This window comes from Rhodnius prolixus, unplaced genomic scaffold (genome assembly GCF_049639745.1).
Source record: "Rhodnius prolixus isolate KJV_2025 unplaced genomic scaffold, Rpr scaffold_7, whole genome shotgun sequence".
NCBI classification, from domain to species: domain Eukaryota; kingdom Metazoa; phylum Arthropoda; class Insecta; order Hemiptera; family Reduviidae; genus Rhodnius; species Rhodnius prolixus.
This window is the reverse complement of record NW_027411582.1, coordinates 8,817,421-8,842,745: the sequence shown is the minus strand read 5'-3', so window position 1 is coordinate 8,842,745 and position 25,325 is coordinate 8,817,421. Positions and strand designations below refer to the sequence as shown.

The following is a 25,325-nucleotide window of genomic DNA, read 5'->3' as shown; positions in this document are numbered from 1 at the left end:
AAAGCCCACTATGATGCACGCAAAAATCTTATCACGCTTATTGTGTTACAATAGAATGAGCGGAAATAGCTGTATGCTTTCCGTAACAAAATAACTGAATTTCTTACGAACACAATACCCATTATTCTGAAAGTGATCTTACCAGTCATCGCATTTTACACCTATATATTTTTTTTTTTCTAAAATATCTGAGTCACTTCGTGATCTGACAAGCGACATTAGTCAAGAATGACTTCATATTCAACGCCATAATTAGTGCGTTTTTTTTCTCACTCTTCAACACCTTCTAAAGCCTCCTCCTCAAGGAGTCCAGAAAATCTGGTGGCGAATAATAAATAGTTCAGTGGATGGCTATGTTTGAGAATGGTGCCTCTAAAGACTCTTAAAGATTTCCCACAAGATGCTGAGTTTTGTGGACAGGTACTAAGTGTTTTGGCCTCCAGAAAATTCCTGTCCTTCCCCCTTCCTGGGTTTTTGCTAGAAATTCTGTGATGTTAACAGATTTTTAGGGTCACTCATTAGAACCATCTTCCATCTTCCTTATTTAGAAGTGCCCATCTTTGAAATACGCATGGGTCCAATTTAGAGCGTTTTGTACTTTTCTATCGGTTCCCCAGCATTAGGCCTGAAGAAACCATTCTCACAACATCAAGGAAGTGACGGGGCAGAAGCCTGAATAGCACCAGGGAGTAGTTACTCTTCACTATCGGCAACCTGGCTATTTCTGGAACATCCTATTAACCAGAGGAAAATATTCTCTATCTATATCCTCAATCGGTAGCTTCGTAAAACATATTTACGGAAGCTAATGTGGGATAAATTTGGAATGGAGGCTTATCCTTAATTGCCAGCTCTTACTTCTCATCCTAGAACTTCTAGGAGTGTTCTTTCATCATGTGAAGCTGCTGCAGAATGTGTGGTCTATCCTGTCACTAGCGGGAGACATAATTGTGCTAAATATTGTTCCTCTGTGAAAAACCTTGGTATCACTTTTGACCAAAACCTATCCTGGAAAAACCATCTTTCCCAAATCTCTCGCCGCTCCATCCATTATCCTAAAGCAGTTTAATAGTTCCCGTAACCTTTTTCCAATTAAGACCCGGCAACTCCTAGTCTCCTCTCTTATATTCCCCCATTTCGACTATGGTTGTTTAGTGTATGGCCCGGTCTTTCTGGTGATATTGAAGCTAAGTTCAAGCGCCTCCATGAACTGCTTCATAAGATTTATTTTCAGCATTTCCAGAGACTCTCGCATTTCGCACTGCTACGATGAGTTGAAGTGGCTTTGTCTATCGCCGCCAGTATCTTTTGGCTTCTTTCCTTTTTCAAGTCATCCAGTCGCAAAGACCTTCCTATATTTTTCAACTCCTTAAGTTTAAATCCTCGATACATTCCCGTAATACTAGATCTCGTTCCTCCGATCTCTATATTCCCTCTCACCGTATCTCATCCTTTGACAAATCCTTCCTAAAACGTGCTACCTCTCTCTGGAACTCCTTACCATCATCTGTCCGCCATGCTCCTACCCTATCTATCTTTAAATCCCGTCTATTCAGTTATCTCCTTTCTATTCATTTTAATTTATTTACTTAATTTCTGCTGTTATTTTTATTTTCACTTTTTGTAAATATTTATTTATTTATTTTCTGTTTAATCACAGGCCAAACTGTTAAGGCCTCTATTTGTTCCTGTATTTATTCTTAGGGGACAATTGTCCCAGAATAATAAATTTCTTTTCTATTCTATTCTAAATAAAGGACACAGTGCAGAATACACCGGGTCACCCCCAACAATAAATAAATAATTATAATCTTACTTTGTGCATTTTCTAAACTTCACAGTAATCTAAACTTCTATAATCTAGCCTAAATTTCAGTAGAAACCTTTCACGACAAATTTAAGAGTATTTATCTTCTAAAATATTGAAAAGAAAAGCTGCAAAAATTAGTTTGGGACACTTAAAGGAAGAAGTATTTTCACTTCCTCGGAGTGACATGGTTATCCTAAGAAAATAATTGATCTATTTAAAAAAAAATACCTAAGGGAGGGTAGAGATGTAATAAGAGAGTCTGACCCCGGAATGTGTGCAGTAGCGGATACAGGAAGGTGATCAAAGCAGATTTTATGGTTATATCACAGCACGTAATAGTACACCGAAAAGAGTGAGAGACAGTTGGCAAGAGTGTGTTGCTGGGTTACCTGTTGTTGGTCACATCTAAAAAAACACTTCCGCCATTCTGTAGTAAGTTTGCATGTGTGTGTAAACACATAAAATACAGTGAAAGAGATGTTAAGTGTTGCCCTTACTAATCTTGTGACCAACTTTTATTGTGAAAGTGCCTCTTTCTAAAGAACTTCCTTCCGTCACAGGTCGTACCTGTCTAATTACGTCACACGTGTGTTCAAAACAATTGTCAGCAAGTGAACGCAACAAATTTTATAGAATCATTGAATTCATACTGATTTTTTATTTCAAATCAAAACACTAAGTCCCAAGAACTTTAATTTTTAAATACAATATTTTTAAAATGATGAAGTTGATAAATGTAAAAAATATTACTCCAGTCAGAAGAAGTATTTATCTTAATCCTCAGTTTTGGCAATAAAAACTGGATCCAAAACTCCAAGCAATATCCTAGCATAACCCTGACGGTTAGATGGACAGGAAGATCTCGTGATTTACGCCAGAGAGAACCGAAATTCCCAGTTCTACAGGTTAGGGGGGTGGATTGAACCAATGCGCTAAACCCTCATACTTTACAAATAAATAAATAACTCAAAACGCTAAAAGACCAAAAAAATAATACTCAAAATGTAGGACGAATAACTGCTACGTTTCTAGGAAATAGATTACTTATGGATATAGATCGGCTCCTACAAAATGAATTTAAATGAAAGAGGTTTTTTGTCCTGCAACTGCAACTGGAATGAATTACATAAACAACTTAAGGCAAAGAATGCTGTAAAAAAAGGAAAACAATGGATCTATATAAAGAAGACGCGAACGATCAATTCAGGCGCCTTAAATATCTGCGATTGGTCCATAAGATAAGATAAGATTAGATACTAGTAGGGCGGCCTCAAGGCCTACGCCACTGCGACCCCTTTGGATCTATTGCAGCTCCCCTCACCCCTCAGACATGTCATTTTAATCAGACTCTTAATTCTGGAGAGCGACTCTTGGGTAAAGCTCACAGGCCTTGGTTTTTCCTCCCCCAAGAAGTAACATCCTTAGCCAGACAAGCCTCAGACACACACTGACACAACACGTGCAGTGCCCGTTTCCTCTTCTTCCTGGCAGAACCTACAAAGGCTATCATCTGCCAGGCCCAGGGTTCTCTACAGCCTGCAGTGGTCCAGTTAATAAGCCTACAATTATCCTTATAGCCCCACGCAGCCTTGACGGATTAATTCTGCAGTCAGCCTCGGCGAATAGCCTTTAATGAACTCCTCCTTCGTCTGTCTCTGCCCAGTGGTGTTGAGCCTCCACTCTTGAGACCGCGATTGGTTCATGCTGTAGCGCTAATTTATGCTCATGAAAATTCGCCCTCTCGCAACTTTTGGGATCCCATTTCATCGGCTTCGCTTTTAAGAAAGCCCAAGGATTCATCTGTCTGGAGTTTGGAGGACCCGATAGATTGAGTTTCCCAATGTTTCAAATCTACTCTACCGAATGAGGCTCGTCTTAATCACAATTTGATTCCTCAAGTTTACAGCTTACAGTGACTTACTCCAACAAAAATTTGTATATTTGTTCAAACTTCTCAGCGCGACAATCTCTTCTGGTGAGTATAAAAAGGTATTTAACGACTCATATTGCACATTACATAATTTATATTTCAGTTCACGCCTGAAGTAAGATGAAGGATCAATAAGCCGAAAGCATGGCCATTATAATATGACAATTATTGATATAAAATAGAAATTAAAAAATATAAACTATCAATGAAATCAACATACCAATCAGAAAAACCAACACTGAACGAGATACATAACTATATTTTCATAAATAAAACCACAATAACCGCATTGATGAAGTACCAATTTCTACAGGTGAAACTTGGCTTTATTCTCTCTCTCTCTCTCTCTCTCTAATTAAACCACAAAATAATTACTTAACTCTTTCAGAAATATTTTTTTTGGGTCTCTTTTCGATTTTAGAATTAAAAGAAAAATCATTCAAAAATTTTTGTATATTTTATGAATGAAATGTATGACGTAGCCAGAGCTGTGAAAGATTTCTAATGTGAAAGTCAATTCGAATGATTATTAGCAATCATAATTTTAGATCAAAAGAAAGAAAACTTTTTGTCCAGATTAATGAAATTTCCACATTTCTACGCCTCTGCTTTCCGAAGAGAGCCGAAGAAACTGCTCGGTACCGAAATGTCGAAGAGTGACAACTGGATTCGAAACCAGAATCCAATAAATTAACCACTGAGCTAATCTTTTCCCTCTTATTTAGTGTTCTTAACCATTTTACATGTAAATTTTTGACGGATTTAAGATAATGAAACTTAGAATTTTTCTTCTAAATTTCGAATATTTGGGTTATACTTAATTTTTACCAATATTATACAGTTTGTAAGCCCTACATTATACTGAAATGTAAGTTTCTTAGGAAAAGCTGGGATTCCTAGGACATATGGTTGTAACAACGAAGGGACTCGCCAGGAAGGAGAGGGAACGGACTGATCTTAAAGGTTGCAGCAGTGCACTGTTAAGACAGTCCCCTCCAAAAAATAAGGACATTTACACGCCTAAATCGACTTTTAATGAGATGTGCGAGGATTGGAGAGCTTAGCACACACTGTGTGTTGTTTGAGTTATTAGGCTGGAATACAAGCAGGGTCTCGCCGAGTTCCCTTAATTTAAGTTCGAAAATCTGAGAAACAGTCACCCAAATTAGCGAAAGAAAGCTATGTTAAGTAGTTTACAACTTTTCTTCAATAAGAAAATGTACTTTTAAGTCATACAAAACATTCTTTGGAATGTGCTTTACAATACATACATACATACAGGCACACAAATATTATGTCTGACCTAATTACTTTCGAAAAACGGATGATTCACACGTCACAGTGTGCCTGTGTGGGTATACTCGTATATATGTATAAGACTCTGCGCAGTGAAAGTCTTGTAAGAGACACTAAATCACTTCACGATAGTAACTACTTACCAACCAAACCGTTTCATTCTTGAAAACAACGGTTTTTCAACAACTATCAATTTCACGAAGAACTGTTGATGTTCAGAATCAGTAGATTGTTAGTTTTAGAAGACAATAATTAATAAACCAAAATATCTAGTTGAACACAAACCCGACTATCTCGAACTGCCATTCTCGAAGTTCGAATTCACTGATATTTTTTGAAACTCCAAATATATGGAGCCATATTTAAATCTTGCCAACTGTATACAGTTTATAATCGTAAATTTCCCTGAAACGTAACTTTACAAGGAAGCCTGCATCCCGAATTGCTGCATCTAATTTATTTTAGAATATAGAAAGACAAATTCTCCTTTTTAACTGCCAAAATATTGTCATATTATTTTCTATGATTTCTTTATTTCTATATTAATTTGTTGCTTTAAAGTTTCTTCACAATTTGAAACAGCCTCTATGATTACTTTTATTTTCATTTTTAGCCGAACTCACTTCCGAACCGGAAACTGCCCTAAATGAAATTTCCTATAAAAAAAAAATGTTTCAAATCCCGTTAGGGATCGCCCCTTGGCAATGAATTATAATGGCGGCATCCTTTAATCGACTTTGTAGCCTGCTTTTCCAGGATTGGACTTAAAACTCACATAAAAGGCAAAGTAATTATATGGACTTACTTAGTATCGAATTGGTACTTTGTATGAACAGATGTACTGACTCACCTGGAACAGAACAAAATCAAATTGTAATTATTATAATAATTGCTTTATTTATTTATTTATTTTTAATAAAAATAGAAGTCACAGCTTATTCACACTATTTTACGACTTTTTTTAAAAAATGCTATCTATTCCCCATCTTTCCCCTTTGGTGTAGATGTTCCCTTGGGAAGATACTTGTGTCATATACTCCAAAAACATGGCTTCCCTTTCTCACAATTTTTATTTTTTAGAAACAAAAATCTTTCCCCTTTTACACAAATTCCTGATTCCTTAACTATCGCTCCCGTGTAATCTCACATAGAATCCCAAGAGCCGTCCGCTTAAGAAGTGTGGAAAGTAGTACTTATCCTCACACGAGGCAGGGTTTGCACGCACGAGCGAGTGAAGCGAGGCGAGTGCAAGTGCAAATTGCCGAGTGTAAGGAAAATACTTTACACTCGAGTTAAATATTATATTTTTTCTGCAACCATTAGATTTATTAACTAAAGAAATTAAAAATTTCATTTTTACAGTCTAGAAAAAGTAATTTATTTATTATAAACATTTATTGTTATATTACAATGATTGGCATTAGTAATAAAAGGTTGGTTTGAAGAGGTATTTAATGTAAGATTTGAATTTGAATATGAACTGGTGGAAGTACTAGGGAGTGACTGATTAGCTGAGAATACATTTCTATAAGCTAACACTATAACCTTTTTAACTGTTATAATTAAAAATATCTATTTATTAAAATATTATTTTTATTTCTATATTCCTTTCAATTTTCATTTTATTTTTTTAATATTCGTTTTAATTATTTAGATACAATAAATTTAAATAAGCTTATTAAAGTTTTACAGAAAATATTTAATAACAGAACTTCTTATATCAAGGAAGCACAATAAAGTTTTTTCACTCACTAGTGAAGAAAGTGACACTAATGGGAATTTTTCCGTACTAGTGAGGTAAAGTTGGGCATTTCACAGCTGATTTTAATTGAGTAATGAGTACATTCCTACATGGTTGCAAAAAAATGTTAATTACATTACATATTCTCCCTTAAGGAAGCCTTCACGGATAGCCGAGAGTAAAGACTAAGTAGTATTGTGGTACTGGGTCCGATATACGGTCTAGGTAATGATTTATATGAGAAATTTAAAGTTAAGTACGTCTGCCAGTCGCTTCCGTCCATGTCACCTAATTTGTTAGTTGAACGTAAAGCCCGCCTGACAAAAAAAAAAACGCGATATTCATTTGTATAGGCCTAAAATAAGGAGGGAAAATTCGATGTTTTTCAAAAATTTGATTGTTCCGACTGTTCTGCAAGGTATTTTGAGTGCCTGAAAATATTACTTCCTGTAGAGAAGGGTTTTTATCATTATATTGCAGTCAGGTTGGCTGTGGTAAGGCCCAATATAAATTTAAAGTTTCAGCATCCTGTTTGTGAGATACTTTTTTTATTGAATACATACTCGTGCATACACACACAACTCTTTTTCTGACCCACGGATATTTTTGTGTGAAAACCGGAAATTAAAATTTCGGCAATGCTTTCCTTATTTTATTAACTGTAGAAAGTCAAAATTGACACTTCTATTTTAACTTCTTTGATTAAACGGAAATCATGCGTATTCATAAAACAGTGTTTTTTTAAAATTTTTTCTAACACAAAACAACTACATCTACCTACTTCCTACATTCTAAACAAAGCTTTGATAACAGTAAATAGTTGAATAAATAAATATTACTATAAAAATAAATGAGGAAAGAAGATTCTAGAGCCGTAAACAGAATAATAACGTAACTAGATAACAAGGAGTCACTAAAACACTGCTACAATTTAAAGTACGTATGTACACATTGCTGAGGAGCCCTTCCTTTTGACGTAAATATTGTGCGTAAATTTGAACAGCTGTTCAATGCTGGGAATTTAAGAGAAATTTATCATTAAATTATAAATAAATTCACGAAGTATATATAAAAATTAAATTTACCCTAGTTTATTGTTATAAAATAGCGAATACTTGGGCAGCAAATAATAAAACGTTTTAAAATTAATATTTTGTCTTCCTGTTATAAAAAGAAGCGAGTTTCAATTCAGGGGTACTTATGTTCAAATTGAACCACTGTATTTTTATAGTTTGTTGTAAAAACTTTAAAGTATTCTTTAAGTGCAATAGTTTTCCAAAGTAAGTACTGTTTCCAAAAAAAGTAACTACTTTGACCATAATCTATTATTGATAAACTTAAAAGTACTGAGAAATAATTATTTAAAGCAGCACTTTGTTCATCACAGATGATCTCCATTACATTTTGGGAGGGGGAGAGGTGGTTGTTTACGTAATAAATCCCTTGGTTTTAGGTGAAGGACAAGGCTTAATTTGGTTTTCCTTTGATCTACAGTATATACATATATATATTTTTTTTATTGATTTTATTATTTTCAACAATTACTAAATTTTATTACATTCTCTTGCTTAGGTTTGTTCAAAAAACTGTATTAGGTAATTTACCATCAGTAAATAAGTATTTACTGTAAATAAAGATGAGTGAAGATGTGTAAAAGGTGCGCTAAGTGCAGGAGGAGAGAAAGTACAAAGCGGAAACACTGCCTGCAGGATATTGGTGATGACGATGATCTTTAAAGATCAAGGAAGTCCAATGGCCATTGGCAATTTAGTCAGCAAGATGGTTGTTTTAGAAACAAGAGACTGTACAAATGGATTTCAGCGATTAAAGGAGAGCGATATTATTGTGATATTATTTCATTTTTGGCAAATTGTTTTATTAAGTAAAATTAAAGTTACAGACCGACTTACATGCCACCAATTAGAGAACCAAATTTAAAGAAAAATATTTTTTTTTTTATGGAATCTCGATTAATTCATCGATCCACTGATCGATTTTGAACCTTATTGCTGCATATCATGATGGCAACTATGGAATACTTTTAAACTTTCTACAAATTTTCCTAATTTAAAGTGCATTTATAAGAGAAAGAGATACCTAATGCGCTGCCAACGGAAGTATATCCCTTTCTTTTTCGAATTCTTAACTTCTCTTAAAAAAGGAAAACGCTGTGTAAACATGGCTTTTCTTTTAAATAAATTGTAGACATTTTAGACGATAATTTATGAAATTTTTGGTATCGAAACAAAACGATGCTTTTTAATGAGGATCGAGGTACTTAAATCCCCAATTTATACTGATAAAATATTGAAATAAACGTAAACAAATAGGATTCATATAATATTAAATAGATCCACGCAGATCTACATTTCGGTTAATAAGCCGGGTCGAAGAATCCCGTTGGGTTCTTTAACAAGAAAAGCAGAAGGAAACCAGAAAAAGAATATGGTTCAGCAGCATCGGAAATTGATTAGAATGGTGGAAATAAACAGTTATAATATAATAAAATAAATAATATTGTTAGCTGCGAAAACGAAAAAAATGGATGTTTAAAAAATAAAAGGACTATTACAGAAGCGGAAACACTTACGTTTGCCCTCTCTAGGTCAATTTAGGGGCACCCTATCTTCTCAGCCAAGGGCAGAAAAGATCCATACTTTGACATAGACGAGAGAGAATCACTTATTTCAAAAAAATCTGAGGCAAACCTCTGGAATCAGCAATATTCGAATCGGTCAACAGTCTACTAACATCGTCACATCAAGCCACAACTTCTATGCAACCATTACGAGGGTCGTTTGAAAAGTCCGTGCAAAAATAAAAACTACTTAATTTTTGGGGGTAAACCTTTTTTATTTTTCAACATAGTCTCCTTTTAGGCTTATACACTTCGTCCAACGCTGCTCTAGTTTGTTGATCCCTTCCGAATAATAGGATTTGTCCAAGTCTGAAAAATAGTCATTCGTTTCTGCAATCACCTTCTCGTTTGAATAAAATTTTTTTCCCGCCAGCCATTTCTTCATATTGGGGAACAAATAGTAGTCCGAGGGAGCCAAGTCTGGAGAATAGGGGGGATGTGAAACGAGTTGGAACCCTATTTCCATTAATTTTGCGACCACAACTGCTGAGGTGTGAGCTGGTGCGTTGTCGTGATGGAAAAGGACTTTTTTTGTGGGCCAATCGTGGGCGTTTTTCTTGCAGCTCGGTTTTCAAACGGTCCAATAACGATGAATAATATGCACCTGTAATAGTTTTACCCTTTTCCAGATAGTCGATGAGGATTATTCCTTGCGAATCCCAAAAGACAGTCGCCATAATCTTTCCGGCCGAAGGAACGGTCTTCGCCTTTTTTGGCGCAGATTCCCCCTTGGTAACCCACTGTTTAGATTGTTCTTTGGTCTCAGGAGTGTAGTGATGTATCCATGTTTCATCCTCAGTGACGAAACGACGCTTAAAGTCCTGCGGATTCTTCTGGAACAGCTGCAAACCGTCCTTGCAACACTTCACACGATTTCGTTTTTGGTCAAGCGTGACCATCGCGGCACCCATCTTGCGGATAGCTTTGTCATGTCCAAATGTTGATGCAAAATATTATGTACCCGTTCATTCAAGATGCCCACAGCACTAGCAATCTCACGCACCTTCACTCTTCTGCCATCCAACACCATATCATGGATTTTATCAATGATTTCTGGTGTAGTAACCTCAACAGGGCGTCCAGAACGTTCAGCGTCACTTGTGCCCATATGGCCACTCGGAAAATTTTGAAACCACTTATAAACTGTTCTAATCGAAGGTGCAGAGTCACCATAATGTTTATCAAGCTTCTCTTTAGTCTCCTGAGGCGTTTTGCCTTTCATAAAGTAGTGTTTAATCAACACACGAAATTCTTTTTCGTCCATTTTTTGAAAATCACTCGACTTCCTCGATTCAAACGAATGCCAAACACAAAGAAATAGACCGATCTGGCTGAAACTTGGTGTGTGTTCTTCCAAGAGATGCTACTAACTAAACATAACCTCGATACGCGCCAGTGGTGCTATCTCTCTGACTGCACGGACTTTTCAAACGACCCTCGTATTTCATAACTAACCTCAACGTTATCATTTCCTAACTAATCATAATTTGAGTAATCATAGAGAATCATTACTATTTATGATAACTAATTTGTACAAATTACGTGTAATTAAGTTAGAATATTGTTGTAAGCGTTAATTAAATTAGTGTTTTTTTACATATAACCCTTTAACTCTTCATGTTACACACATTTACATCTCTTAGGTCATCATTACACATTCTCCATAAACTTTTATGCCCACAATAAACGTCCAATGAAACTCTATATCTTATTGTTCCTCTTATTAAGCTAAGTAAGACCTTAATTGCGAACATATCAAATTTTCTATGCCGAATTTCGCAAATTTGTTAGGCTTATCTCACAATAAAATTAGAGCTGTGATCTTCAACAATATTTTTATATAGTTAATCATCTTTCAAACTCCAAGAGAATTTAAATTTAATGGACGTTTGAGAGTTCACACCAGCCGAATTACTTCCGTTTTTTCCAGAAATAAGAGAGATTAAAGGAATCGAATCACATTGCCCAGTATCCCCGACGAATGTACTCCAGAACATGAAGTCATCGGCACAGCGCATCCCAAAAATAGAATAGTTTCCCTCTTCTAGTAATGGCCCGCATTAAAATTCTGATACATGTTCTACAATAATTTTTATTATCATCGTAAAAAAATCAGTTTTATTATCGTGAATATTCAGAGCAGTGCTCTCATTATTTTTATAGCAAAACTGTCACTAAAAATCAATTACATTACTGTATAACAAACAAATGATTGATTCTTAAAGAACAATTAAAGAACTAGATGAAAGGAAGGCGGTTAATGAGAACATGTTACAACATGTTCTTATGGTCTAAGTTTTTATAGGTCGACCGTGAATGGAGGTGACTAATTATAATAGTTTTATTACCACATTTATTATTATTGTCAACTTATTTTGGTTTAATTAATTTTGTTTGGAGCTTTTCCTTTAATATATTATTAATTAAAATTTGAAGGTTATTCAGAAAAAAAGTCGAGGGATAACGGGTTATCAAACCGAACAGTTCTTAAGTTTGTTTTGGTTGAATTGTAGATGTAGAATTGGTTATCATTTTCAGTTACTCACAAATATTTTGCCCCTTTTCCTTAGAAAGCCTGGGCGTTAACCACGTTTAAGCCTAGGCTTGGAGAGGTTTCCATTTTAGAGCACTCCTAACCTTTGAATTTACACTCAATATTTTTTTTAATATCTTTAAAAAGATATTTTTTCCTCTATTCTTTTGAGAAGGCTTTGCCAAGAAAGGGGTCAGTGGAACTCCAGAGAGATTTCACCAATCTTTCCAGAAATGATTCAGTTTTTTATCAGATGCAGCCATCTTTAGAACATCTGGGAAACGTTGGAGCTATTAGAGAGCTTCTAACAGCCTAAAAAAAGTCAGAGGGAAATATATCCTACCTAAAATCCTCGTTGAGGAGCTACCTTTACAATATTTAGGGAGTGCAATGGGGAGAGAGGTTTTTTGGCTCCAGGTTATAGTTAGTTATCCCTAACTATCGGTTCCCACATCTTCACCTTAAATTCAACGATGGGCACTTAAAATAGTGGACACAATAGATACAGGAAATAAGATTTCCAAGTCGAATGACGATCCACTTCCCCCAAAAGATATTGAAGATAGTTGGAGTAGCTGGAGCTGGAGTAGTAACTTACTATCCTAGTTCATATGTTTTAAATGGATTACGATAACGTTATTTTCAAAAAAGGTTCATGTACGGATGATACGTCAGCAAGAATTAAGAATGGTAACCACGCCCAAATAAGTTTAAACTTAGCCTAGCGTGCATTATAATGATTGATCTAATTGTGCTCTAACTTAAACTTTTCCTGTACTTTTTCTTCTTCTTCTCCTCTCATCCTGACAATATTAAAGCATCCAAAATTCAGAAATAAATTTACTGATAATCTTTCAGAAAACTAATCAATAAAAATGGTTCATTGAGTAGAAATATCGTATTTCTTTATGCACAAACACACATACTAAATCATCCACAAATAATCATCTTTGTGACCTGATATTCGTCAATACTACGTAATCAAAAAGAGGTCACCAAAATAGAAATGATATTTATAATGTGCTGCATAGATAAAATATGATTTTGATAAATATTAGAAAGCTGAAAGGAAGTATTAAATTATACATTGTATGTATATATATTTTTTTATCACAATACGTCATTTTTATATGTCAATTTAAATGTAGGAAATTTTATGTTATCATAATTATTTTAATTAGGGCTTGTCAGTAGTTTCAATTAGTAAAATATTCATGCTGAAAATGAATTATTTAATTTCTTTTTATCTAGAAAGATTTAAATTGAATTTCAATTTTCTTTAATTAATTTAGAAATCCCTGTTGGCAACAAGTAAATCTGATTGAGTATAATACAGACCGAAAAATTGAAAGAACTGAATGATGTTCATCCAACTATGAGCATCTTGAGAGTATGCTGATGAAGTGAATTCGATGGATGCCCTTGGTGATGCAGAAGCCATCGACGCTTCAGCCTTTTGGGAAGGATTCGAGGATAGAGTAGTTTGGGTCAAAGGGATTTTTAGATCAGTGTGAACCAGTCTTGATTGCTGACATAGAAAATGATGGTGCGTTAGGATTTTTTAATTAGTAGGATTAAGGAGCCCTTTAAATGTACAGTTCAAGTCCTAATATCCAGATTGGGGCTAGTAGGGCTGTGTAGAGTTTCTTTTCGTTCGTTAGAGCCAATCTGGATCGTTTTTCGAGTAGTCTATTGGTCATTCAGGCACCATAGTAACCATGGAGCGATTATAGGCTAGACCCGCAAAGCTAAGATGTATTGTTGGTTAGTGGGTTCGATTCCCTATCTCTAATTCTTGGATTTTATTTAATGGTTAATATGAGAAATTTACAGTAAAGTATGTCAGGCGGTTATATGCTAGACCCGCAATGCTAAGATGTATTGTTGGTTTAGTGGGTTCGATTCCCTATCTCTAAGTCTTGGATTTTATTTAATGGTTAATATGAGAAATTTACAGTAAAGTATGTCAGGCGGTTATATGCTAGACCCGCAATGCTAAGATGTATTGTTGGTTTAGTGGGTTCGATTCCCTATCTCTAAGTCTTGGATTTTATTTAATGGTTAATATGAGAAATTTACAGTAAAGTATGTCAGGCGGTTATATGCTAGACCCGCAATGCTAAGATGTATTGTTGGTTTAGTGGGTTCGATTCCCTATCTCTAAGTCTTGGATTTTATTTAATGGTTAATATGAGAAATTTACAGTAAAGTATGTCAGGCGGTTATATGCTAGACCCGCAATGCTAAGATGTATTGTTGGTTTAGTGGGTTCGATTCCCTATCTCTAAGTCTTGGATTTTATTTAATGGTTAATATGAGAAATTTACAGTAAAGTATGTCAGGCGGTTATATGCTAGACCCGCAATGCTAAGATGTATTGTTGGTTTAGTGGGTTCGATTCCCTATCTCTAAGTCTTGGATTTTATTTAATGGTTAATATGAGAAATTTACAGTAAAGTATGTCAGGCGGTTATATGCTAGACCCGCAATGCTAAGATGTATTGTTGGTTTAGTGGGTTCGATTCCCTATCTCTAAGTCTTGGATTTTATTTAATGGTTAATATGAGAAATTTACAGTAAAGTATGTCAGGCGGTTATATGCTAGACCCGCAATGCTAAGATGTATTGTTGGTTTAGTGGGTTCGATTCCCTATCTCTAAGTCTTGGATTTTATTTAATGGTTAATATGAGAAATTTACAGTAAAGTATGTCAGGCGGTTATATGCTAGACCCGCAATGCTAAGATGTATTGTTGGTTTAGTGGGTTCGATTCCCTATCTCTAAGTCTTGGATTTTATTTAATGGTTAATATGAGAAATTTACAGTAAAGTATGTCAGGCGGTTATATGCTAGACCCGCAATGCTAAGATGTATTGTTGGTTTAGTGGGTTCGATTCCTTCGGTCTAGGCCTTGGATTTTATTTAATGGTTAATATGAGAACTTTATAGTAAAGTATGTTTGTTAGTCTCCTCCGTCCACGACACCTAATTGGTAGTTGGACGTAAAGCCCCGCCTGAAAAAATAGGCATTACTTTACTTTTATTTTTGATCATTCGGTAAAGCAAGTTAAGCTCATGTCGCTTGATTCAAGTATGAGGGTTTCATGGAAGGCGTTTGCCGAGGTTGAGTCCAAGATATCGCACTTTATTTGGTGAAGGTAGAGAAATATGAGAAACTCGTAGATTGCAGAAAGGTACTTTATGATTGAGGATAAATGTTATCTAGTGTGATTTGCCCAATTAAATCGACATTTGAATCAATCAAAATCGAACATTTATTAAAAATATTGTGATCAAGTTAGGCAATACCCGCATAACTGGGATATATGGCGGGACTGGCTTCGATTTTCTCAATGCTGACCAAGAATTGTGTTTCCTGCGATAATATGAGAAATTTACTGATATGTTAGTCGCTTCCATTCAAGGCCACTTTTGAAAAATGTGCTTCTTCTTAACTTTATTTTAATATTTAATTCTGAGGGAAGGGATTAGCTATGCGGTTAGCGTATACTGGATTCCAGCGCGAAGATGCCGGGTTCCGAATCCAGCTGCTGTCCCACCTTAGATTTTCTTTTCCTAAGAGCTACTTACAGCTCACTGTCCGGTGATTGTAACGAGAGAACAATGCTTAAAAGCTGACAGTGCTCTGGAAAAAAAACTACGTGCGTCAATGACCTCATCAGAGTTGACGAGCATTAAAAAAAAAAAAAAAAAATTGTTATCATTAAAAATTATTCAAGGCAACTTAATTTAAGTTATTTTAAGGAAAATATGAATTTTGAGCTATTCTGAGACAGTTTAAGCATATTGTACGGTGCTAACATATTTAAACGTAACCAAAATGTTGTGTCCAAAATTTGGAATCGGAAGAATATTAGTTCATTAATGGTGAAAGGTCAAAAGTCTTTGTCAGGAGATTCCATTCGAGTTAGAGCTGACCACTGGTGACCCCAACCACTACAGAGGCTATTTCATTCAATTCGTGAGGAAACCAAAGAATCCTTCAAGATTACAGTTTTACCACCATTTTTGAGAGACAAGAAGAAATAAAATAATTACAGAAAATTCATGCTCATATAAAAACATTTTGAAAATTTTAGATTTCGCCGTGCTTTGATATTATCCGCAGCAGCACACGGGTTTATTGTATCCCAGACCGGTATCAAACTTCCATCCATTATCAGAGGTAGGGTTAAGCTTCAACTATGTTTCCGTTTCATACTACGCTCGTTGATGGTCCCAATATTTCCGTCAGAGACTCAGTATTAAAAATTTGGCACAATATCAACACCTACTTTCTATCGTCTAGTACTAGTATAAAACAGGAAAGTTAAAATAATAATAATATTATTAATAATAATAATAATAATAATAATAATAATCGTAATAATAATAATAATACGGCGAAAAATTCGTCTAATTAAGCGGAACTTCCGGCTGAAGAATTTTTCTTAATTCACAGACTTGATGCTTTAGTAAAAAGCTGTGTCTGCAACAATGCAACTTGCACCTAATTTTATTTCCGTCCTAATTTTCTTACGCAGCCATCTTACGTACATAAGTAGTGCATTAAATTTTCGTACGTTAATGTATCGCAAAAAAAAATTAAAATATAAAATGTGTTCTTCAATTTTAAAAATAATTATAAATAAAAGGGAAGGGATTAGCTATGCGGTTAGCATACTGGACTCCTACGCGGAGGTCCCGGGTTCGAATCCAGCAGCTGACCCTTAGATTTTCTCTTCCTAGGAGTTACACTTGAGGACCACTCGACAAGTGGATACAAAGTTGTACACGCCCACACCTAGGACTGCAACCTATCAAAATTCTTTTTATTTAAAAGCTTGCAGGTTATGGAACTCACTTCCGATTGGTTTGCGTGCAAAGTCTGTCAATACGTTTAAACCTCATTTATACGAACATCTTATCAAAAGTTATCTAAATCAGTGATTTATTATTAAAGTTATTATTATCATTACTATTATTACTTCTTTGTTCTAATTATTATCTTTATTTTGTCATGTTTTCCTCTACTTATTATCACTATTACTATTACTATTATTATTGATATTATTGTTATTAATGTTACTATTATCATTATATAATTATTATACTGTAAGCAGTAGACCTATTCTTTTCTTTTAAGTTAACATTTTTATTTAGGTATTGATTTGTGTATATATTTAAAACGGAAATGGAATTTTAGTTTTATTTTTTATCTTTTTGTTTTACTCTGTATATATTGTAAATATTAATTTGGCAGCAACTCAGAAGAGAAATTGTAGTTTATTAAATTTATGTATATACTTTTTGTTGTCCTTAAGGGACTAATGTCCCAGGACATTAATAAACGTATTTCTTTCTTTCTTTCTTTCTTCTTACAGCTCACTGTCCGGTGATGGACAGTGTTGTCTGTAACGAGAGAACACTGTCCGGAGGCCGGCAGTGCACTGGAAAAAGCTCCGGGCGCTAATAACCTCAGCTGTTGATGCGCAAAAAAAAAAAAAAAAAAATAATTATGGATATTAGTTTTCATTGAATTCTGGGTAAATATTTCTAATTGTACAGTTAGTTAAAAATCATGACGCAAAAGACCTATTTTAAATATTTAATTGTAATAAAATATAGACAGGTCACAAAATTTCTCCTTGTCTTCAAGAAAAATAATAATTAGAAAATTAGAATTTTTCCGGCAAATAATTGTTTTTTAAAAGCTACACTTGTACAATGAGTGTATGTAATAAATAAATAGAAAAATCGCTTAAGCCAGTTTCGTGAAAATCAAAAAAGGAAGTGGAAAACCCTGGTGACTCAGGGAAATCGTAACGCTAGTTTTGAGGGAGTTTTTCTTTTGTTTTAAACGCCAAGTTGTGGAAAACTCAATTGATTTTCTGTTTTTTCTTAATAAACAATTCGGATTCGGAAAATATTCAACAGGTGATAAAATAAGTATACAGAATTTTATTTACATTTAGCTTTTTTTTTACTAGACTTATAATAACTGGAGTAATTTCTCTGTTTCTAGTATGGTTTAAACGTGAACTTAAAAAAGTCTTTACTGGACTGCATTGGGCCTTAATAAGGCCATCATCAACGTTTCTCAAGGAAATAAAACGCAGATTAGGGCAATATGTCTTTAAAAAAACATATAAACAAAGACGAGTTCAAAATCCAGAAGCAGAGAATAACCACTACCGTCATTAACCTCTACTGATAAGCACCACATGATGATAGAACACAGGTAACCAAAATTAAGAGAAGTTTTGAAAGAAAGTAAAATTGAGGACAACATTAAAAACCAGCTGTCATTTAATATTTAGAAAATTTATAATAAGGTTATAATAATAATTATAAAACCTTATTAACTAATAATAAAAAAGCAGAAAAAATAAAAATAAATAACTGACCTGTTAAATTTTTATAAATTACAGTTCTTTCTATCGTAAGATTTGAATATCCACACAAAAGATCGAAAAATGCGATGAATTGATGTGGCCAAAGGCAAAAATAAAAAAATAAATAAAAAAAAAGTTATTCTTTCTGAATTCACATGAATGAAAAACACGAAACAAAATAATGTATTAAATAAATAAATAAAAGATTTCCCCAAAATGAAGTGAGGAAACAGAAAGAAAAAAAAGATAAAGATTCACATTAAACAAACTATACGATAGTTCAGTTAAGACTGGACTGAATCGGAGTATGTTGTTAGTTGGTTAGCTGCTATCTCTGTCTCTTTCTACCCACGCACACATACATACACAGTACTGACAGACACAAAGACACGAAGAGAATTTAAGGTGTCCAACGGTGGAAGCGAGAGAGAGGCCGGTAAAGAGCGGGGTAAGAGCGGCAAGAGAAGGATGGTAGAGCTCCTTTAGGCCCCACTACGGGGGCATTTCTCTCTTCTCTCTCTCTTTTAAACTCTCCTCACCGTCTACAACACGCACACACACACACTCACATACAAACGGACAATCTTGTTGAATTTACGCACGACCACAACTACATACAATCCACCACCAGTGAACAGGAGGAGGAGAAGTAGGGTTGTTTAGAAGAAAAGAGTTCTGTGTCAGATCTACTTTCACCCAGATAGGTTACCACCTAGTTACCTGGTTATAACCTTCTTCTGTAGCCTCCACACACACTGCCTTCTTGATTCACTATTTAAGATGAGGAAATATTGAATAATACCTCAACAAAGTGCCGTACCAAAAAATTTAATTTTTATTTTTCTAATCGTCTGGTGAGGAAAAATTGAGTCCTCAGCGTTCACCCGTAGCTCCTTGCCCTAAATTTCTAAATTTACAGCCCTATAAAACCCCAATCTAATAAATTTTTTTGTTTTGTTTTTGAGAGCAGGCACCAAAGAAAACATCAATTTCTAATCCCGTTTTTCCAAAGATATTGAATTTCTAATAATTATTTAACAATTTAAAATAATTTGGTTTAAATGCATTCAAGTCTTATTCTTACGTAATGAAATATTTGCTTTTTTGTACGGGAAGAAATATTCCAAAGCGACCTCAGTAGATCTGCAAGTAGAAGAAACTTTAAGAAAGCTCCGAATCTGGTGGGGCGGGACGGCCCAGGAGAGAAAATTCTCCTGTTAATATCTGCATCGTATCCAAGAATCTAAATCTTCTTTAAAGTAATCTAGGAGATGTAATTGAAGTCTTCAACAATTGTCGCACAGAAATAGGTAGCACGTTTCCTAGTTTCGTGAGGAATGTTTCCAGCTTACCTAATTTCTACAGGAAAGTCTTAGTTCTTTTCAGCTAGCTCTTGTTGGTTTTCTCCTCAATTCTTTGAGCTCATCTCAAGGATTCTCTGCAGCTGATTCCATTGAAGGAGTTCCATTGAAGAGAACTGAAATAAACTGAACTATACCTTTAAAAGGTGCCACAGTAATTTTGATGAATTGCTACTTACATAAATGAATATATCTAATCATGTATTTGTATTATAATTAAGAGCAATAAATGGCTTATTATTATATTACCCAAATAGACCGGACATGGTTTTAGAAGGAACGATTTCTGAATAATATACGTAATTCTTTACACAATTAATATCAGTTTAATAGCCAACAATAACAAGTGCATCCGTCTGTTTGCATAGAACACTTGTGCTAACACCAAGAAGCGCGCACAAATTATTTACTGTAAATCCATTGTATGTAAAAATTACCAATAAATGAAGGTATCATTACCCAATCACTGTCAATAAAATATCATTTACGCACTTAAAGATGTAGACAAAAATAACTAAGCAAAACTATCAGAAAAGTCTCCTGTTCTCCAGGCCCCCCAAAAAAAAGTAAGTCGGTATAAGTTCCTTGATAGTACCGCCACAGAATGTTGGACCCAGCCCGGAAAATAGCGGGCTCTTCCTTCATCGAAAGGAAAATTCATAGCAAGATCTATGGAACCATTCTGGATGATAGAATATAAAGAACAAAATGTAATGCCTTCCTATATTTTTCAACTCCTTAAGTTTAAATCCTCCATCCATTCCCGTAATACCAGATCTCGCTCATCTGATCTCTGTATTCCCTCTCACCGTACCTCATCCTTTGACAAATCCTTCCTAATACGTGCTACCTCTCTCTGGAACTCCTTGCCATCATCTGTCCGCCATGCTCATACTCATCTTGAAATCCCGTCTATTCAGTTATCTCCTTTCTATTCAGCTTCCTCCGAAATTCTAATTGTTTTAATTTATTTCCTTAATTTCTGCTGTTATTTTTATTTTCACTTTTTGTAAATACTTATTTATTTATTTATTTTCTGTTTAATCACAGGCCAAACTATTAAGGCCTCTATTTGTACCTGTGTTTATTCTTAGGGGACAATTGTCCCAGAATAATAAATTTCTTTTCTATTTCTAATGTGAAACCAAAGGAATGACCTAGTGAGGTACATCAGTCTGTGGCAGACCTAGAAGCAAATAGGAATCCTGAGGAAGTACTAATAAAGACGCTGAAGAGAAATGTGGTACCCGAAAAGTACGTGGACAGAACTCGTGATAAAACGATCGTGCGCCTAAGAAAAAAAACAAACCAAAAAAATGGTATCTTCTCCGACAATCAGGCCGCTCTGAATGGGCTCTTACTAATCCAATGGTTTCATAAAAAAAACGTCGTTGCATTCACAGCTGAGGACGGAGGTAACAGTTTAATATTGGGCCTCCCCCTCCAAGAAACGATGTAATATTTCCCATAATGATGAGCACAAATATCTTGGACCAGGCTTTCTTAAACTATGAGCACAATCGCCGGACATAAGAAAATATTACCAATCGCTCTGTGTCAAGGCCGACACAATCTTGTACAAATATTCTGCCAAGCCGACAATGTAATTACCAATGCCAACTCACATAACTATTACATATCTTATTATTATGTATTTCAACACGGCTACTAGACCCTCTTAAATAGAAAGAGAAAATTCACTAACCCCCCAACCTTATCTAGTTTGTAATTATTTATTTATTGCATTAATCAATTAAAAATATAAATAAAATAACCTTAACTTTGGCCTTGATTTCTCTAAAATTTAAATTTCCCAACGATAGACAATAATGGGCCAAATTTAGTCAATTACACAATTACATTCTCTAATTCTAGCCATAAGAAAAGGTATTTCAAATTAAGCATATTTTTTTTTGAATTCTTAGTAAACAGTAAGAATCAAAAGTGAAACTAAATTTTTCAAAAATAAATGAAATCAGCTGACCGAAATTATTTTATCCATTTTATTAAAACTTTTGATTAGTGATTGTGATCAATACAAAAAAAAAAAAAAAAACAAATCGATAACTTTAAACAGTACTATATCTTGTATTCTAATCAAGGAAGGTTACAAATATTTTATTCAAATTCCTAATTTCAAGAAAATACCTCAACCTAAAGTACGTTAGTTAGTACGTGGGTTAGTCCCTTTTAGATTTTCACGACAAAAAATGGCTGCTTGAATTAAAGAAAATTTAAGAGTATGAGAAAAGTCATTGCTGGCCTCCGAACGGTGTTCACTCGTTACAGACAACACTGTCCCAATCACCGGGGACAGTGTTGTCTGTAAAAAGCTCTTAGGAAGAGAAAAAGCTAAGGTTCAGCAAGCTGGATGCGAACCCGGGCCCTCCGCGTGGAAATCAAATACGCTAACCTCATTAGCCAATCCCCTCGCTAACAAAAATTATTATTAAAAATGTATTGACTGGATCGTGATCATGACTAACGATAAAAGATTGTTTACTAGATAAATATTAAGTTTTTTTTAAAAATAAACTTTATTCTCATTAAATAATTTTTTAAAAAAAGTATTGTGACTAAATTTTAATCAATATTGACTGTGATTGGAAGAAAAGAAAACAATAAATTCATTGTTAACCGACTATAAATTTTACTATGCAAATAAGTGAAAAGTGTAAACAGTTGGCGAACGTGTTTTACAAGTGACAGATATAGTAAACATACACCTTATTTTTTAATTTTAATTTTTTTTAAGTAAATCCAATGGAAATTTATGTCATTATAAGAAAATAAGAATTAAATATATTTTAAAATTTGGTGTCTATTAAATTTTATTAGAAACAGGAGAATATTAAGAGAAAGCTGTAAGTTTGTATGTTCGCATTACTTTTTCTCGAAAACGGTTACATTTATTTATTTTTAATTTTCGAAATAATTTAAAATATTATGTACAATAACGCTACACCGTCATTATAACCAACTGAAAACCAATTGCTTGACAGAAAATTAATTTTTTGCGACCCCATCCCAAATTGTAAATAATTTTTTTACGTTTTTACGGAGGGTATCTATTTACAACTCAAATCTTTTAACCAGTTAAGCGCGGAATTAAAATCACGACAATGACGTGTACTATGCACGTGTCGAACGCAGAGCAAAACAACCAAAAAAGTTTACAACGCCGCTTAATAGCCACTGCAAGCGACTTTTTCTGCAATCTCTCTCTCTCTGGGGGCTTACAGATTACCAGAACATTCTGTGCTCATTCAAAAAATCTTGCACCGTTTCACGTTATGCATTGCTCCTAGTTAACTAACTAGGGAGGACGCAAGAGCCTTTTTTACAAGGAAGAAAAGAGATTTTTGAATTCTGTGCAAAATGAAATCATGCTCGTACTGGAGGTCTGATGTAAAAACGGGCATTGCACAAGGGTTGAGAGATTCTATTTGTGTGCGTAATTCCCTAATATCTCTAATGCGGAGACCAAACATGTACCAACCACTTATCATTTGGCTGACTCCCATCGCAGTTCTATTGGTAAGATAAAGGGAAACATCCCACCAAATAATATTCTTATTGTATTTTATTAAAATTTTGAGTTTTTATAGTTAATGGCAATTTTATATTTTTCACAACGAGTACACACGTCGAACGTACCGTAACAGAGATTTGGTTTCATGTCAAACTGGTTAAGTGAATCTCCCCTGCCATCCCCTTAGCTATGCCCTTGGCAGTCTTTGTAGTAAAATAATATTTTAACAATAAAAACTCGTCTTACACATTAGACTACATACTTAAGTAATGAAATGATGAGTGACATCTAATGCGTAGGAGTACGGTATATTTATATTTATCTGCAGTCAGTCTTACATACGTCACTACACACCACGTAATCAAGTTAATGCACTTTAAATAATAGTAGTAATAATATTACAGTCAAAAAAGGATGTAACTAATTTATCGTAATGTTGCGATCTACTGTACTTCAAAAAACAACTATTTTCATGTTGCATTTCAGTGTGAGCGTATTAAATATTACACGTTGCGTATTATTCACTGATACGTACAGTACAAAAACGTCTTGATTTAACAGGTTCATCTGTAAATATTACCAAGTAAATGTTACTTGCACGATTCAATTCTCGTTTGGTCATCACGTCGCATCAAATATACCACGTGTTCTTGATCATTGTTTGAAGAACAAATAAACGAACAAAAACTGTTTGAAACTGGACTCGAGCGACTTTCTAGTTTCGAAATCGCTCAGTTTTTGAGCTTACTTTGGACATGTCTCTTTAGAGGAAAAAAGCCTGAGGGACGATATCCGGTAGACTCTAACTATCCAAGGTGAGAATTAGGCCAACAGAGATTTATGAGAACTTAGCCCATCACCTAGATTGAGGTGATTATCATATTGGACAATATGGAGGTAAGAGAAGGTGGCTAAGTGGCGCTAGATAGCAAGACTTCCGCTTCTCCAGTTTTCCCTAGCCCAATCCAAAGCGCCGTGTGTCCCCGTCCTGAGGGGATGAATGACGCCAGGGATGAGACTGTGTAGCAAATGGAGCCTTCTAAGTCTAGGCGAATAAATTAGAGTAGCCTATCTGGTTTACGCGAGTTTGAGAAAGGTATCTGGGGGACTCCAGAATGCCTTTATAGGGTAGTGGAAAAGGATATAATCTGTTTGTGGCAGAGATCAGTCTTTAGAGAGAGACGGCTTTAAGGAATGTTCATCTCAATCATTTGGCTTCCCAATCCCTAAATACAAGACATTTAATTGGTCATCTTCAGGGCTTATATTTATTAACAATTATAATTTGTACTATATTGTTTGCATCAAAGGTTGGTGTGTCTTCTTTTCTCAACTATTTAGGTACACAAAATTAAGTTCCAACTTATAATATTCATAATTTATTAATATTACTGAAATTGTTAATAAGTATAAGCCCTGAAGATGACCTAGTCTCTAGCTCGAAAGCTTGGGAAAAAAAGATTAACACAAAATTACGGCTGAAATTGGCAACAATGTTAGCTTCCTTTTTGGATTTATTGAATTCATCATCAAAATAGATAAACAATACTCCATAAAGCATTTATTACATTTTCTATTAGAACATATCCTTTGTTTTCAAGTTTTAATGGATTCAAAGCCAATTGCTAGAAATAAAATTCCCTAAATAAATAAAAATTGCGAACACCCAGACAATCTAGAACGAATATATTTAAACCGAGAAAGGAAGGAACCCCCTAAAAACAAGAGATGATAATAAAATCGTGGCCTACATACAGACAAACAAAAACTATAGACGCACGAGCGGACAATCTCCGGAGGACTGTCCTATACGAATCACATTTCAATATGACAACCCGACCCAACACTTTAAACTAATCTTAATGTATAATTTATTTTAAATTAAAGAAATGAAGAAACACAATTCATACTCATTCAAACAGTTATTCTATTAAATAAATTGTAACATTAGAAAAGAGGTTATAGGGAATATGACGTAGCTAGTGCTGAGTAGTGCATGCTACTTCGTCATTGTTATTATTTACATTGCTTCTCTCTCTATCTTGGTACGGCCAGCGCGAGAGTTCAGCATCATTTTTCGCTGGACCAT

General features: G+C 34.6%; 1 protein-coding gene across 3 annotated transcripts in view; it reads right to left on the bottom strand.

Annotated features, from left to right (window-relative positions):
* The window catches only part of Ptr (patched domain-containing protein), a 113,691-nt gene that overhangs the window by 67,945 nt on the left and 20,421 nt on the right, over positions 1 to 25,325 (bottom strand). Inside the window, exon 1 of one of the 3 annotated variants that reach the window (XM_074113826.1) lies at positions 18,356 to 18,637. The exons of the other annotated variants lie outside the window; for them this stretch is intronic. The gene's annotated coding sequence lies outside the window, so the exon portion shown is untranslated. Of the gene's footprint in view, positions 1 to 18,355; positions 18,638 to 25,325 lie in introns of those variants that run through there. 3 annotated transcript variants of the gene reach the window in all.